This window comes from Trachinotus anak, unplaced genomic scaffold (genome assembly GCF_046630095.1).
Source record: "Trachinotus anak isolate AG129_WGS33_773 ecotype Australia unplaced genomic scaffold, CSIRO_AGI_Tana_v1 ptg000013l, whole genome shotgun sequence".
In the NCBI taxonomy this organism is placed as follows: Eukaryota; Metazoa; Chordata; class Actinopteri; order Carangiformes; family Carangidae; genus Trachinotus; species Trachinotus anak.
In genome coordinates, this window is record NW_027273864.1 from 7,907,696 (window position 1) to 7,924,470 (window position 16,775).

The following is a 16,775-nucleotide window of genomic DNA, read 5'->3' on the forward strand; positions in this document are numbered from 1 at the left end:
CTCTTTGTGGATTACAGCACATCTGCTTTGATGAGTGTTCGTATTCATATCCATATTGTGCTGAGTCTAAGGCTCCTGGATACTTGTGGAGGTTAAATGGCTGTTAAAGGAATGGTTTCGAAAGCAGGAAGTTTAATTAAGTTAGCATTTTTATTCCATTTGTTACAATGGTGCCAAGGATTCTGCAGATTTCAGTTTTTCAGTGGAGGCATATGTTTGCATCACCTTAAAGTTGCAGACACAGCTGTAAAAGATGCAAAGTTGCCTCTTAAATACTGGGCATGCAAAGATTGAATCTACTGCTAATCATCTGTTGGCTTGAAGATTTATGTATTTATGTACTGTTTACATTTTGAGATTTATTTCATGACATTTTTGCATTCATTTAATATTATTACAGTATAGAGAGACCTATAGAGAGATTTATAACACTGTGCATATTTATGTTTTATAAATCCTGCTCATTGTGAAACTGTGCAGTGATCTCATGGAGTGTTTTTATATATCTCTGTCCGTCCACCAGTCTCTCGATGAAAAGAGAAGCAAAGAAAAAACACAATTTCACAGAATAGCATTTTGCGCTAAATGAAAATGAGGACATAGGGAAATAATCAAACGAGAAAATGCCAAAGCAGAATTAATAAAAACAAAAATTCAATGGGCCACACAAGGATCTTTAAAAATAATATTTATTTTAATATCAACTTTAGATTTACAACCATCATTTGAATTCAACCATGTAGAGTGCGAAAAATAAAGAGAGAATATTAAACTTTAAATTGAAATGGACTTACAACCTGTTGTATATTGCATTCGTTCTCTCGCCTTATTTTTCCATTTCCACTTTTCCACCACACAGCACAGAAAAAGGTGTGTAGAACTGCAGGAGGTGGACACATTCTGACCACACGTCTTCTTTTATCCCTTTGTCCATGTGTAAACATGGTGGTTGTTCATAAGTGTTGTTTATACACGTGGCACCAGGGCGCAAAGGATTCAGTTTTACACGGTTTTGCAGCTCTACAGTTCTTAGAATATGAACCTGTGTGTACAAATTTCATAATTACAACCAGTGGACACCAGTGACTTTCAAAAATAAGGAAAATCAAAGTAAGTTTGTCATGGAGGCATTGTGGGCTCAGTGCTGTGCTGCTACTCTAAACTCCCATCATTCGCTTCCTCTTATCAGTCTCTCAGACAGACGTGCAGCTTTCTGCTGGCATTTCCGACACACACACACGAAGTCCCTTACGCCCATTTGTACAGCGAGGCTTACACTCCCGGATTACGGAAATCGCCTTTCACCAATGTGTTTGCAAGAGGGCAGATTTTCCACCAAAGCATGGGAACACTCACCCTCACTAACACACATACACACACAGCAGGGCTGTGGAGTGTCAGGGGAGGCACCAAATTGTGCTGCTCTGCTGGAGAAATGGACCCCGTTTTATCCCCTTTTCACATGTCAAGTGTTAGATGGTTGGATTAAACCTCAAGGGCTTCCTTTATATGTGTGTGTGTGTGTGTGTGTGTGTGTGTGTGTGTGTGTGTGTGTGTGTGTGTGTGTGTGTGTGGCCATGTGAGTGTTGAGGGTATCTGTGTTTGTGTGTGATGTGAATTGGTGTGTATGGGAACATCTTGGCGCTTACATTTGTTTTATGTGAACACAGTATAGGCGTGTCTCAGGCCGCAGCCACAGCTAAAAGCAGTGCACCATGGGGGATGTGACTGTTGCTCTGCGAGCTCGTCTGTCCCCGGCTCTCTCTGCAACACAACTCTTCATTCTGACAGGCAGCCGAGGCGAGGAACACTGGGGATTTTGTGCTTTATCTTGCCGGCCTCAGAAGTGGCTAAGCACAACCTTTAAAGCTTACACACTTGATTTCAGGACACACCAGCTCTCCTGTGCTGTTCAAACTCTTTGAGTCTTTACACGCGAGTCTTCACATAGGCAGGTTCAGGGGGTTTAAAAAGACCAATTAACCCTCAGAATGTAATTACTGCTTTGCAACCATCAAATAATGCAAATGACATGCCCAGAGAGGTGTGTAGTAGCCCGGTGGTGGTTTTCTTTTTGATTCAATGAGAGGCTAATGTACATTGAGTCTGCAGCTGTGGGATATTTGATTAATCCCAGTTACACCGACAGATCCAATTACACATACAAAACAACCAATTTGCTGATTTAACTGTAAATAATAACTGATATGATAGCAACATTTTGAATTATTTATTTATTTATTTCTGGATTCAGTCCTTCAGCGTCATTTGCCACCACCAACACCACCATCATCATCATCATCATCATCATCATCATTGTAGATGGAAATATTCTGATTCAGCTTTTAGTTAAAGACAAAGAAAAATGCTCTATCTCTCACTGTCTCTCTCTGTTTCACAAACACACATACACACACACACACACACACACACACACGGACCAGTAGTGTGCGAGAGCTTCATTCCACCTATAGCCATTTTTACTTTGACATATGCGATTCAGTCACGAAGAACCACAAGTGATGCAGCTATGCTGGCATTGATTCACCATTGTGCTCAAATGGAATATGCTTCCAAGCTTTTGCTGTCAAATGATTTGACTTGACAGTTATAAGTGCAGAGGAAATGGAGAGGTTACAAAACAGATTGAGTTAAATGGATACTGAGGTGGATGGCAAGAGCTCCTCCTTTTGAGAAACTGAAAAGCAGTGAGGGTGGGAGATGGAAAAAAGGAGAAAGGAGAACTGACTGAAACTGAAAAAAAGAAAAGGAAAATAGAAAGTCTTTAGAGAGTGCTGTAAATCTCTAGGTGAGAGAGGCCAACATTAGTTTCAGGTCATTTGGGGCATTCTCATCTCAACCGTCTCCTGCAGCACCTACACTGGGGCCAATGAGGCAAAACTGATGGAAAGCAGTCTGAATATGGGAGAGGAAAGATCCTCCTTTCATTTAACCAGGCCTCAAACACTGGCTCCCTCGCTGACCCACAGTTGGGACAAGGAATCAAGGAAAGGCGCTGGAAATAATTGAGCACATTGCAAATGGTTATTTTAATATTATTTGATTCCACAGCCGAGGGAAAGACTAAAGAGACATGTCTGTAGCTACTGTTCTTTTTACTCTCTGCGTGATTCTGTGCCCTATCCATGGAGCTAAATGAAACTGTAACGATATCTGTATCACTAATGATAGCCATATCACACATTCACATTCTTGAAGAAAAATGAAGGTCTCAAGGTGAAGAGGTGAACTGGATTATTAGAGCACATCTCACTATTATTTGGTTTACCTCATTATTTTGAATAGGCCATTATGGCAGTGCTCATGGCTAACATTGGGTGAGTCACAGAATAACTACAGGCTGCTCAATTAGATGGATTTTATCAGAGGAAACAAAAGCACACAAACAAAGTTAACTTTGGAGAAGAAAGCTTGAGTCTTACTTTAGAAACAGAAGGAACATGTGGCTTTTTGCTGGTTTTTTAATTTGGTTTACTGTGCTGAGCAGCTCAAATTTATGTCATATATACACATACACGCACACACACACACACACACACACACATATATATACACACACACACACACACACACACACACACACGTGTGTGGGAGCCAGTTAGCTCAATGACATTGTAATGTCTGTGCTGCTGTTTGCTCAGTATCTAAAATGAAAACCTGATAGTTTATTTACAAACTCATATTGCACAGTGTATTTCATTACAGCTCATAATGAGTTCATAATATGCTTTTTGGATCCGCTTGTTTTGTCTGCAGTTTTATTACATCCCTTGTGCATTCAAATACATTGTGTCCATTGTGTATAGTTTGTGTGGGTAATGCATGTGTGCAAGTGTGTATGTGTGTGTATGGGTGTGTTTCCACCAACATGTGGGTACACGAGGTACTAGGACAGAACATACACCATTATACAACATTATTCAAGACCAAATTGGTCTAAAAATAACACTTGAGGTTTTCACATCATTTATTTACTTATTACTTATTTCTCCAGCCCAGTTTCCCTGTGAAAAGCGTTTCACATCCCTTCCCTTCTGAAAAAGACAGTGAGAGAGACTGAACTACAGCAAAATAAACTTTTCAAACCACTTACTTAATTATTGCACAATCAACTTCTTCTCCAGAATTATTTCATATCCAGGACCACCTAATTGTGAGGGAGTCGTAACTCATTCCTTGGCTTCTCTACGCTTCAGCAGGATATAGCCAGGGGCTTTAATTTCATTTTCTCACTGATTTTAAGCAGTACATCAAAACACTGCATTGTATTAACGTAGCATGTTATGACTGTGAGCTCTCTCTATTCCAAAATTTATAACACTAGTTGTCAGCTTACCTCAGGTTACAGAGGATTTAATCCTGACCAAGGGGAAAGACTCAAATATGGCAGAATATTTGATCTTAATGTCAGAACTCAGATGATATCTGTGTGTTTTGTCATGTGTTAGAAATCTCAAGACTGTGCAACAGCAAAAATGGGGGGTTGGATTGGATTAGAGCTCTTTAGACGCTGCAGTAGTTCTGTTCTATTAGTACTGTTGTTACTGTTGTTCTCTTAGTCCTCACTACTGCGACACAGTGCTGCTTCATAATAAACTACATGCTCTATATATATTCTATCATTTTTCACAATTGAATCAAACAAACACAAACAAACACTGAAACTTTATAGGTGTAAACTTGAGGTCAAAGACTTAACAGCTGCTCTGCGCTAAACTGCACCCACTGTCTTGAACAAAGTAATTATCTCTTATTATCGACAGCAGGTAAAGATAATCATTTAATTAACCATAACTATCCCAGCACTTCAAAATGACTCTAATCATTCAGTCTATAATTCTACTTACAGTTAATATAAATTGAGCCATTAAGTATCAGTTCATAATACTCAGCTTCATTTTTCAAGTCTATATGCAACGTCTGTCTGTGATAGAAATTCACTTTAGTTTCTTCAAGGAGCAGACAGAGTTTGCTGACATGTCTCGCTCTGGTTTAAAGGTTTCTAGGACACCCTTCATTCCCTTTTTTTTTACCCTGACACGATCCACAGAGAGCGTCCCAGAATCCAGCAGTTTCTTGGTGCTGAATCATTAACAATAACAGCAAGGTCTCCAGGAATAAAGTTCCTTTTAATCTTGTTCCACATACTTTACTTTTTCATGATGAAGATGTACTGTCTAACCCACCTCCTGTGAGAGATCTGCCAAAATACTTCTCCTTCCTCAATCTTCCTCTTCTAGCTCTTACTTTTGGAGCAGTCCAGAAAGCACTGTAGATTTTGCACTAAAGCAATGAGTTCAAACTATTCATTGCATTTGTCACTGTTGTAATTGGTCTGTCATTTATTGTTGCCTCTTCTTTACACAAGGCTGTTTGTCATAACCTCACTTTACAAGATCTAGAGATTTGTCAAGACATACAGCAGTACCTCTACATTTATTTTACAGCTTTGCTTTTCAAGTAGAAAATCTTCATTTATCGTCATTTGAGTCTAACACCAACAATGTAGTTGTGAACACATTAAAACAGGAGGTTTGCCAGATGTTTGATAAAATCTCTTTTATCTATTCATCCAATTTATGCACCAAAGCTCATTTTGAGCATTCAGTAAATGTATACAGATTTCATACACACAAAATGTGAAGTACCAGGTGTAATGCATCAGTTAGCCCTAGGGCTTTGCTGTAAATAGACGTGCAGGACTGTGTAGTCAGTGTGTTCATAAAGGGAGTGTTTATGTGTAAACGTTTGTGCACACTGGCTTTTATTTGCTGGTTTATGCCTGTGTCTGTGAGGGTATGTGTGTATATCTGTCCATTGATGTGTGTCCCTATCTATTGTCTGTGTATTTGACTGCATGTGTTTGTGCCTGTTTGTCATTCTCAGCATCCCCCAATTGGACAATTAGAAGGTGACAGTCCCATTAGAGCCGGCCCAGTTGTACAAAGCCTGAGTGCTGTTGTGAGTGACACAGAGCTCAGCCTCTCACTAAATAACTGTCAGTCTGCCCTCGTCCACTCTGACCCCTCTGGCAGCCTCCCCCTGAGCCACTCGAGCTCCCCTCTGGACTCTCATTGGCAGCCTTAGTAGCTCCCTGAGCCAAGCATGGTCCTCCTTTCAAGCCTGGCCTCGAACTGATTGGTTGGACCTCACTAGCCTTGGGCATGCCAGAAGGGCTTTCAACTGGCCTCAGGGTGCAGCTGATTGGCCAGGCTGTCAGGGCCGCATGTGTCCTATGGGAACGTGTGGCAGCAGCTTGGGTTGAGGGATGCAATTTGACAATAGCAGAGATGTGCAAGAGCAGCAGAAAGCCCCTCAGCCCCCTCCCTCCATCTATAACTCTATCTATATCTATCTATCTCTGTATACCCCGTTATTTCCCTTTAGTCAGCCTTCCAGCAGCCAACTGTGTCTTCATTATAATTATCTGTTCATGGCAGACCTGTAGAATGGTTTACCTATTGTCCTTGTATTGGGCAGTACGGGAGAATGGAGCTTTTTAACAAGTTGAATCTCTCTGGGGGTCTGTGGCCTGTTTGGGGCGGGTAAGACAAGGACATCAGCCTCTGCCTCCTCCATTCCCATCGCAGAATTGGGGAATATGGCTGTCTTTATAAGAAAGACAGAATGGCTGTATTTGCTCTATTCTTCTCCCACACTATGAATCAGGGGAATTAATGGCATTGTTAATGCAGAGAGACCGCTGGTACATTTCAACAGGATTCTCGCCTCTTGCAGAGCTCATCTAAATTGCCTAGCTAATGCCATAATTGGGTTTGTGAGTCACTTCTTAACTTCCATTAATATTTGTTCTCCCTCTAATTGCCCCTTTTTTTCCAATCCTGCATTTCATTCCTCTGTCTGGTTAATGGTCTGAGGTGGAGGCAGTGACGTGCGTGTACGTGTGCGCGCTTGAGAAAGCGTTGAATCTATTTTTGAGCAGATACAAAATGTTAAAGCTGTGGGACTCCATCTTCTCTTCTGGGTAATGATGAATGACATACAGGACGGAGATGGAGGGTATTTGAGTGTAAGAGAAAGATGTCAGAAAGGTTCACAGTCAAAATTTGAGGAACAACCTCCAGATATCTGTGATCCATATGAGCTTAGGATGAAAAAAAAAATCTCTCCCTCAAAGACTTCATATCTGTTTTTTAAGAGCATGCCAAACACTTTCATTTGAAGGTTATTTATTAGATATGCTGCCGGCATTCAAAATGCTTTCTGCTCTTCATTAAAAGACATATTGCTTGACAATCCCTCTGCTGTCTCAGATGTTTTCCTCTAAGCTTCTTCCCTCTTTTCACACTCACCTATAACTGGATTGTCTTTTCCTCTTATACATCACATTAAAACAGCTCCTCTGGAGAAAGAAAAACATCACCCCCAAAAGCTTTCAGCTTTGTTTCCCCAAATTGTTGAGAAAAAAAATCTTTCCCTGTCATCTTTAAACCCAAATCCACTTCATGGAAACATTACCTGAGGAACTCAAAGGATTCAATTCAATCGACCATGTTAGAAAGTGGAGAAGAAGGGCTGAATAACAGTGTCAGTACTGGGGTAGACAAACCTTCCTCAGGTGGCGACTCTTGCTCATTTGTATTGATGGGACTCTCACTGCTTCCTTCCCACTGGGAGAAATGGGAGGAGGGAGTGCAGGAGAGTGAGAGACAGAAAGACACAGACAAACTGATATGGCAGCACAATCACAGACAATGGGAGAGCACAACAAATGAACAGGAGGGTATATAAGGTTAAAAAACATATTTCAGAGCTGCATGGAGCTAGGTTCATTTCTCATTCAGTTTCTGATCCATAATGGACTAGCCTGCCTGCTGCAGATGCAGCTGTTCTTATGAGTATCAAGGATAACTGAGTGCGACGGTGGCTGTCAGTGGCTCTCACTTGAGAGATATTAAACCTGAGCTCTCTGCAGCCTCTCTCTCACAGACCTCCTGTGTGACTATTTTTAAAACCATCCGCACCGTTCGCTTCTCATGATGCCACTAAACTGACAGCTTTTACCGCTCTTTATCACCACACTCTTGCATGTAAGGCTACTATTATGCTTCCACACTGGCAACAGTTGGGGGGTTTTTGGGTTTTCCATCCATCCATCCATCCATCTGTCTGTCCAGAGCCCCTTGAGGAAATTTCTTTAAATTTGGCACAAAGATTGACTTGAACTGATTAGATTTTGGTGGTCAAAGGTCAAGATCACTGTGACCTTGCAACACATGTTTTTGGCCAAATTCATGTGCTAATTATCATAAAATAGGCTCAATACATTTTATTCTATTCCTCCAAGTCACTACATGTGTTATATGAGGCTGGACAGACATGGGTGTAAACCACGACTCGACTGGTTGACAGAGGCATGCAGCCACGAGGTGGTAATTCTAGCTGTACTTTGCAGAAAGGGAAGTTTGAGGGCTGCCAAAAACTTGAGGTCTCACGTTTTCCCTAATTGGAAATTTTGTATCCATTTTGTCAGCTCATCTCTCTTTTTCTTTCATCCTCTGCTTCCTATTTCCTTGTATGTCATTTTGTTGGATGTTTATGTGGATGGTCTATCAGACTATTTGAATTCCTCTAACCCATCAAAAGTAGGGCACATCAGCTTTGAAGAGTGACAAGCACACAGCAGGAAGGATCAAAGCAATGCAAAACTGAAATTTAAGAGGAAGTTAAAAAGCATGTAGTTTTGCCATTTCCCTCATGTTCAACAAAGAGAAAACAGATACTGTATAACAGCAGAGAAAGATGAGACATTATCAAACACAGCGATTTTCAAGGATGCCTGTGTAGTCTTCAGATGGACAGATCCTTTTGATAATGCTGTTTAACATAGCAATTCACCCATTCATAGTGACTCATGTTTGCAGCCATTCCAGCATCCCCACAAGTGCAAAGGTTTACTGCCTGATCTGAATATTTTAACCCCAGCAGCAGCTCTGAAGTCAGACCGCTCAAGATTGGAAAATCAGTTGTCTATTCCAGCACGATAGTCTCATTTTCTTTCTTTAAATCCACTCACTAAGGTGACAGACCTTAGTGAGTTTGCCATGTAAACACACAAAAAACTGAAAGCATATTTTAAAAACCCTTAAATAGCTTGCCAGCAATTCCCCAAGTCGACAGGCTGCGGCATAAAAAGAAGTAGTAAAGCAAATAGAAATTAGACATATGAGCTTGCAGCTGAAATTACTGGAAATCCGCACTACTTGAGGGAAATCTGAGTCATTTCAAGAGGGAAGAGTAAGAGCAGCAGAGAGCAAATTAGATGTGGTTATTTCTTAAACCCTGTTTAAAAATGTCCAAGATTTTCTGATTATTCTCTTTTTAAACTGGTTCTACGTGAAGATACGTCCATCAGGTGCTTAAACAGAACACCTCAAGCTAATACTGACTCCAAGCAGTTTGCATCTTTTTTTAAAGTTTGCACAGTAAAAATACAAAATCATGCTTTAATCGCCGCTAAATAACCATATTATTATTATGTCATATATACAGACAGTTCAGAGTGGGAGACAGAGTCTAAAAGAAGAACAGGCCTCTGAGTATATGAGGCATCCAGTCACTAAGTAGTTTCTATTAAAGGCATCCAGATATTTGGCAGACGCTGTTTTAATTATGGTTGACAGCTATGACAGCTAAAGCGTGACTGAGAGGCCGCCAGAAGGGTTCAGTCATAGCCTGTCTGTGCCCTAAGTGGTTGGCATCACTTCCTCCCATAATGCACCACAGCATGGAGATGCCATTAATTTGCCTGTATTGCATTTGCCCACTGAATATTAACCATCTTTGACCATCCTTGTGTTGTAGGTTTTTCCATATTTGGGATGTGGCACTATTAGTGATATTTGTCAGTGATGTTATGCTGCTGTCCCTCTCTGTTTACTCTGATACTCACATGAATGCATATATTAAAGGAGCTATTTGTAAGTTTTGCTATTGTTACATGACAACATCTGTTTACTTGCTAGTCTGGCCAAGGGTTTAGCCATTCTTATGTATCCATAAGGTTATGATACACCCTCTTAGCAGCATGACTTCTACAGGGCAGACTGGACGCTAAAGTGACTCGCTATCAGAAAGTGATGAGACAGACCTTCTGAGCCAAGGATAGCTGGTTAGCATGCTATCTTCAGTAGAAGAGTAAAGGAAAGAGATACAAATACAAATGGCACCTTTAATATTTGTATAAGAGAAAACAGAGAGGGACGGCAGCATGACGTCAGCTATTTATTTTGCTGGATGAGACAATAAATGTCACTGATAGTGGATGGTCAGGAAAGGTTAATATGCAGTAGGTAAATGCAATAAAGGGAAAATAATGACATTTCCATGCTGAGGTTTATTATGGCAGGAAGTGATGCCAACCACTCAGACAGGCCATGACTGAACCCTTCTGGCAGCCTCTCAGTCACACTTTAGCTGTCATAGCTGTCAACCATAATTAAAACAGTGTCTGCCAAATATCTGGATAAAGTAGCGCTGCGCAGAGGGCATATTATAACCTCATGTATTGTAAATGTAATGATGGCTCAAGCCCTTGACAAGACCAGTAGGTGATCAGCTGTGCTAATGTTGGTTCAGCAGCATTAGCAAAACTTACAAATAACCCCTCTAAACATATCTTTATTGGTTCAGGATAAAGAAGAAACATGAGACAAATATAACAATTAAATATAAACTTATGAGATAGATAGATAGATAGATAGATAGATAGATAGAAAAATCTTCCCTACATTGATCAGAGTACAGTTTCCTATATAGTGATACTCTACATAAGTTAACAGAAAATCAGAGTATTTTTCAAACTAGATCTGATTCTCATAACCGTCCCTTCTGATTATGTGTCAGGCTAACTTTGCACTCGCCACCTGCGTTATAAAGATTGAGGAAACATAAACTCTGTAACAATGCGCACTGCAGCAGAGCTGAGCTTCCTGAACCTTTCCAAATTAAGTCAAATTTTAGGTTAATGATTTCAAACACTTGTCCCTTAGTCCAACCAAAAATTAAACATAGGCCGATTGCCGTGGCCGGCGGCAGTATATTCTGTCCATCCCTTCATCCATCCCTTTCCTGTGAATGCAATATATCAGAAACACCTGTAGGGAATTTCATTACACCTGGTACAAGCTTCCTTTTGGACTCAAAGATTAACTGATAAAATTTTGGTTACAATGACCTCACAAAACACATTTTTGGTAATAATTCAAGGATTCATGCGCTAATTATGAGACGATTTAATACAAATGTCTAAGAGGATAAATTGATGAAGTTATGACATTTTATATCCACAGTCAAAGGTCAACGTCACTGTGACATCATAATGTTCTTTTCCTGCAATATCACTGGTTGGTGCAGACATATAACCACGAGGTGATATTTAGGGGTCCAAGCCCGCAGCGGGCTGGGGGACGCGTATGCAAAGCAACGTGTCTCCCAGTGCCAGAGGTGCTGAGAACCCTATTGTAATTGTTCAGATTTTTATTCTCTTTCTTCTCTATTATTATTTTTTTTATTTTTCCGCCACTAAAGTGGTTGCACAGCCTAAACTGTTCAAGGTAGGGCAGTGCTTTTCAAAGGGTAGGTGCAGGGGCTGGCACATAACCGTGACGCAGAAAATGACACACAGTAGGGGGCGCTATAATCAAGGTAAACATTTTTAAACCATATGTCGCACGTTCAAATACCTTATATCGTCGTGTTCCCTGAATTGAGCTGAATCTCATGAGGTAGGCCACGCCTATTTCCACCTAACACATTTTTTCACTAAATCGCGAAATATGCAAAACATACTTTTTTGAACTTCTCCTACAGTTTTTGACCAATCTGCATGAAAGTAAGCACATATAATCTTCAGACCAACCTGATTTAAAGTTATCAAAACATTTTTGTTTTTTCAAGAATTCCGCACATTATTGACAAACAAAATTTTATTGCTAGCTATCAAAATAAAAAATTGTTACATATCTAACCTAAACAAAGTCCTTTTAGCACCAAATTTTATATATATTATTGGCATGGGACTGTAAGGACACCTTCCACTATAATTTTCTATGTCTAGGCTGAATCTGAACATGTCATAGACATGAAAAAATATAAATATATTTTTAATTTAATTTTTTAATTTAATTCGATTTTAGCAGCTGCATGTGGAGACAGAGGCACTTTAGAGATGTTTTCTGTCTAAAATGTATCAGAAATTACCTTTAAATGAAAAGAAATCCAACCTTCAAGTAGCCTGCAAACTCTATGTAGACAGATAGAGCTGGCAGTGGCAGTGACACAGCAGACACACAGCCAGTACGAATACACACACGTTTTTCCACAGCAGGTCGGCAATGGCAGCCAGTGACGCATGCATCACGTGCTCCCCAAGCGTAAGTCAGCAGGGGAACTTGTGCTTTACATTCGAAACAGCTTGAAATGATGCAGTGAACTTAAACTAACTAAACATGTTTGACTTCACCTATTTTAAATATCAGAAAAAACTTCAAAACTTCAAAACATCTTCAAACTTGTGTTTATGCTAATATGTAAATTATTAAGTAGAGGTAATCCAGTAGTAGTAGTAGTAACTAGTAGTAGGTAATCATAATGGAAATGCCCCTTTGCTTGACATAATATCCTTTGTATGTTCAACATGATTTAAACAGAAATTGTCATTACTCAAAAAGCTTAAAAGCTTAAATCGAAATGTTGTTTTCATAACAGTCTCCCACTGAAGCCTTTTCAAACTAACACTGATCAGAAACTGGAGAAAAAGCAACAGTTCATATTTAAAAAGATTTGACCTTTTCATAGCAGATTCAACGGACATGACCTAGTTGAACTGGCTGTTGCTTAGTTGCTTGGTTGCAAACTTCTTTTTTGAAACTTCTTATATCCAGACATTAAGGGACTGATTTAGCTAATTTGACTTTACGTGCCTATGGGACATTTTCACATTTTTGACTTTCAGTGGGGGATACTTTCTTTTCCTCAAGCTTTTGATCAATTTAAAAAGTGATGATCAGTGGCAACAACATGCAGTATTGTCCTCCTGATAATAGTGTAGGTGAGTGTTTGTAAATTGTGTTGAATCAATATGCTGTATTGAATGATCCTCTGGCTTGCTGGTGCTGCTCTTGAGTCTGTGGAACCTGTGGGGGGTGTTTGATGTGCCTTAAAGGCAAAGTGAGGAGCCCGAGCCCATAAAGAGCTATAAAATAAAGAGAGAGAGAAAGAGAGAGAGAGAAACCAAAGTTTACAGTACAGGCCTGAACCACGAAGCACATACAAGATATAAAGGAGGCTATCAAAGAGTGTAAACCACAGATTCCCATTATTGTGTGACATTAGCCCATAGCACATAGTAACCCTTAATGATCCCATGGGTGCCTGCAGCACACGGTCCTTTAATAACTTCCTGGCTGAATGATTGTTGTTTCCTGGAAGCAAAATACTGCTGGGGAAAGAGAACTACGACTCCACACATGTTTGTCCTTTGCATAGCAGAAAGTGCTGCTTTGCTCATTTTGCAGCATTGCTAGGAAAAAGCCCAACATGGAGTGAATAGTTGAAATGCAGAGAACCATCACATAAATAGCAAATGAATCCCTGTTTATGTAGGCATCAAACTATTTATGTAGATAGGGCGATCATACAGGGTTGGATCAATTAAATGAGATTTGGACAAAGTGAAACTTCACAGTGCGCTAATTAGGCAGCCAGCCGCTATGCTCAATAAATGGAAATGTATTCCTTTCTGTTCTGTTCCCGCTATCTGTTTGTGTGCCTTGCGTCACCCGGAGGAGATTTAACAGAACACTAATTCTTCATCTAATTTTCCCCAACTCCCCATTGTTTTCGCTCCCTGCGTCTCCCTGCCTCCATCCCTCTCCATCTTTCTTCTCACGCTGATAGCTTGTCCCACAGGGTCTCAGCAGTTGTCAGTAATCAAGGAAATCACTCTCAAAGAGCTACAAATAGGTCACTTATCTGATGTCTGGTCTGATCTGACAGAGACAGACAACCAGTTAAGTCCTTTGCATCTGTCTCTTTGCTATTTTTAGTGCGATTAGTAGCTGTTCTATCTGCCAGGAGCTACTAAAGTTAGGGGGAGAATGAGAGATGGCAATAGATATATAGATAGAGAAAGGAGGAGAAGGAAAGAGATCCCAGCTTTCATCATTAGCATTCAGTTCAAATGGCTCAATTTAGCAGTTGTCACTCATTGGATTCCCAGGACTCTAAGAAGCCATGCTTCTTCATTTATTCAATTTATTGATATAAAGACTCTTCATTAAGAGACACTGGTGAATGTGACATCAGGTCTCAGGTGGCCTTAATGTGGAATTTTAAGCGGGCATGGAAACACAGGCCACATGACATTTAAGAGCTCCTTTGTCTCCTCTCGGGGCTATTACACCAGCTACACACGGTCTGCTTTGAAGTTCCAGCGAAGAGACAGATCGCACACAAACACACACTCTCAGCGACTGTGCAGATGTCCTTATGCAGAAGCAGAAACCCATGGCAGGTGAAAATTTCATGTGTGTTTCCCGCATGACGACCTTGTGAATTATTGAACTGAACTGGTCCTTTTGATCCACGCTTTGGTGCACACATAGAGAATCTCCTACCTGTCCAACACTTGACTACACACACATACATGGCCACGGGCCGCCTCTTATCCACCCAGGAAATACTTACATGCAGAAATAGCAGATGCGGGGTGGTGGAGCTTTCTTTTTTTTCTTTTTCTTTTTTTTGCATGTTCCTGCAGCTCAAGCAGATGGGTCTCTTCATGGTGCGCCTCACTTCATTTCTTGTTGTTTTGAACAGTGAAGTCTGAGCATGTTTGTCTCCTTCACAGATAAAACAGAGGATTTCTCAAGCACGTTCTCATTACTGAAATTTATGATCCAACTGTTCTGCTCTGCACTCCATACTGATGATGAGGGTGAATGATCACATTATACTATTATTTATGCCATAGTTGCACACTGCCTTGATTGACAGATGGTGGGCGTTGTGAATAATAAATTTAATTAGTCTTACAGTGTCATTGTCATGCTACAGTGATTAGGTATACAGTACAGTGCACTGATTGATGGGAGTTATACAATTGTTTATTACACCTGAGCCCACAGAATCTACATGTGGATCCATATGGATCCTGATCTGTGCTTTACACACAGAAATAGTAGATACAGGATCCAGGCAGTGAGGAAAGCTCAGGAAATGAAAATTGCGGCTGTGAACGCTCGCAGTGGAGTGCTACACTGTGGGTGTGGGAGGACCGTGTTGAAAATTAAGAGAGAGGGTATCATGTTCAAACAGAGAGATGTTTTATGCAGAAGCCGCCGTCACTGCTGAACGGATGAAGTAATTTCATTTTCATGCATGATCTGCAGCCCCACAGACCAGGAAAATTGCATATGAGGGGAAGAGAAAGATAGAGAGAGAAAAAAAAGAGTCAAGCCTTTCCTTTTTCTCCATTTGACTCTGTGATTATTCACTCTGACTTGTAACCATAGTGATGGTTCAGTCCCCCCCAAAAAAAAAAAAGGTCAGTGTCATGTTTCAGAACCTGAGGGCAAGGTCTGAGAAAAGATGATATGAGGATGTTGGCACTTAGCGATGGATCAGACTGGACCAGGATCCACAGATGTTTTTTAAACATTCGTGACAACTACAACTTAAACCGCAGTTATTCAGATAATCATTTGTTTTACTTCATTTTCAAATAAAAATGAAGTCACGGGTTCAAGCTTCTCAAATCTGCAGATGTGATGCTTGTCTTGTGATATAGTAGTACACTGAATATGTTTGGGTTTTGAATTGTTGCTTTGACAGGACAAGCAATTTTTACAATTTGGGACATTTCATAGACAAAACAATGAATCAATTGTTAAAATAATCACCGATTTATCTACAGTGTAACTAATTGCTAGTTGCAGCCTAATCAACTACTACACAATTAATTATTTAGGCCATTTAATATAAGCCTGCCCATAAGCCATAAAATACTGGGTTTAGGTACTTAGTAACTGCTGTAATTTGGAAATCAGAATAATTATTTAACAAAACCTCAGTAAGGACCAGTCATGTCTGTGTCATTTGTCAGACTTTGTGAAATAAAGTGTAGTTGCATGACTTCATGGCCCTAAAAGCTATTCCAGACTGAACTGCTCAACACTCACACGCTTCTGTAGACACTGTTTGACTATTAACTGGTCACAGTCAAAAAATGAGCACATAAGAGAAACATTTTTTATAATTCATCGATGGTGTCTCCATAATGCAGTATTTTCCTGGGTTTTCCCAGAGCACCTCATGTTCATAATGTTGACAGCGTCCCTCATGGTTGTATGGAGGAAAGGCATTGACCCTGAATAGTCTGAATTTCAGCCTCAGATCTTGTCCTGAGCAAGGTTCCATGTAATTACTGACTGAATTCATTAGTGGTGGTGTGGTAATTAAACAAACAAATGAAACAACAAAATGAACTGTAATGTTAATTTGTCTTGGCACATGCATTATTGGAGTGACGGTGATGAAAATGACACTTTTTAAATGCTTTTGACCAGAATTAAGTAACCATTTGACTTGTGGGGCTGCAGGATTATATTTCCTTTAATTACTGTTTGTTCCAATATGAAGTCTTTTAATTGATTTCTACTAGGGCTGAACAATTAATTGAAATATTTTCGATATCGCAGTATGACCAAGTGCAACCTGCAAATAGCAGAAGC

The 16,775-nt window shown here is 40.1% G+C and overlaps 1 protein-coding gene across 5 annotated transcripts in view; it reads left to right on the forward strand.

The window, feature by feature from the left end:
* Positions 1-16,775, forward strand: part of cdh4 (cadherin 4, type 1, R-cadherin (retinal)) — a 197,830-nt gene that overhangs the window by 136,305 nt on the left and 44,750 nt on the right. The window lies entirely within an intron of this gene.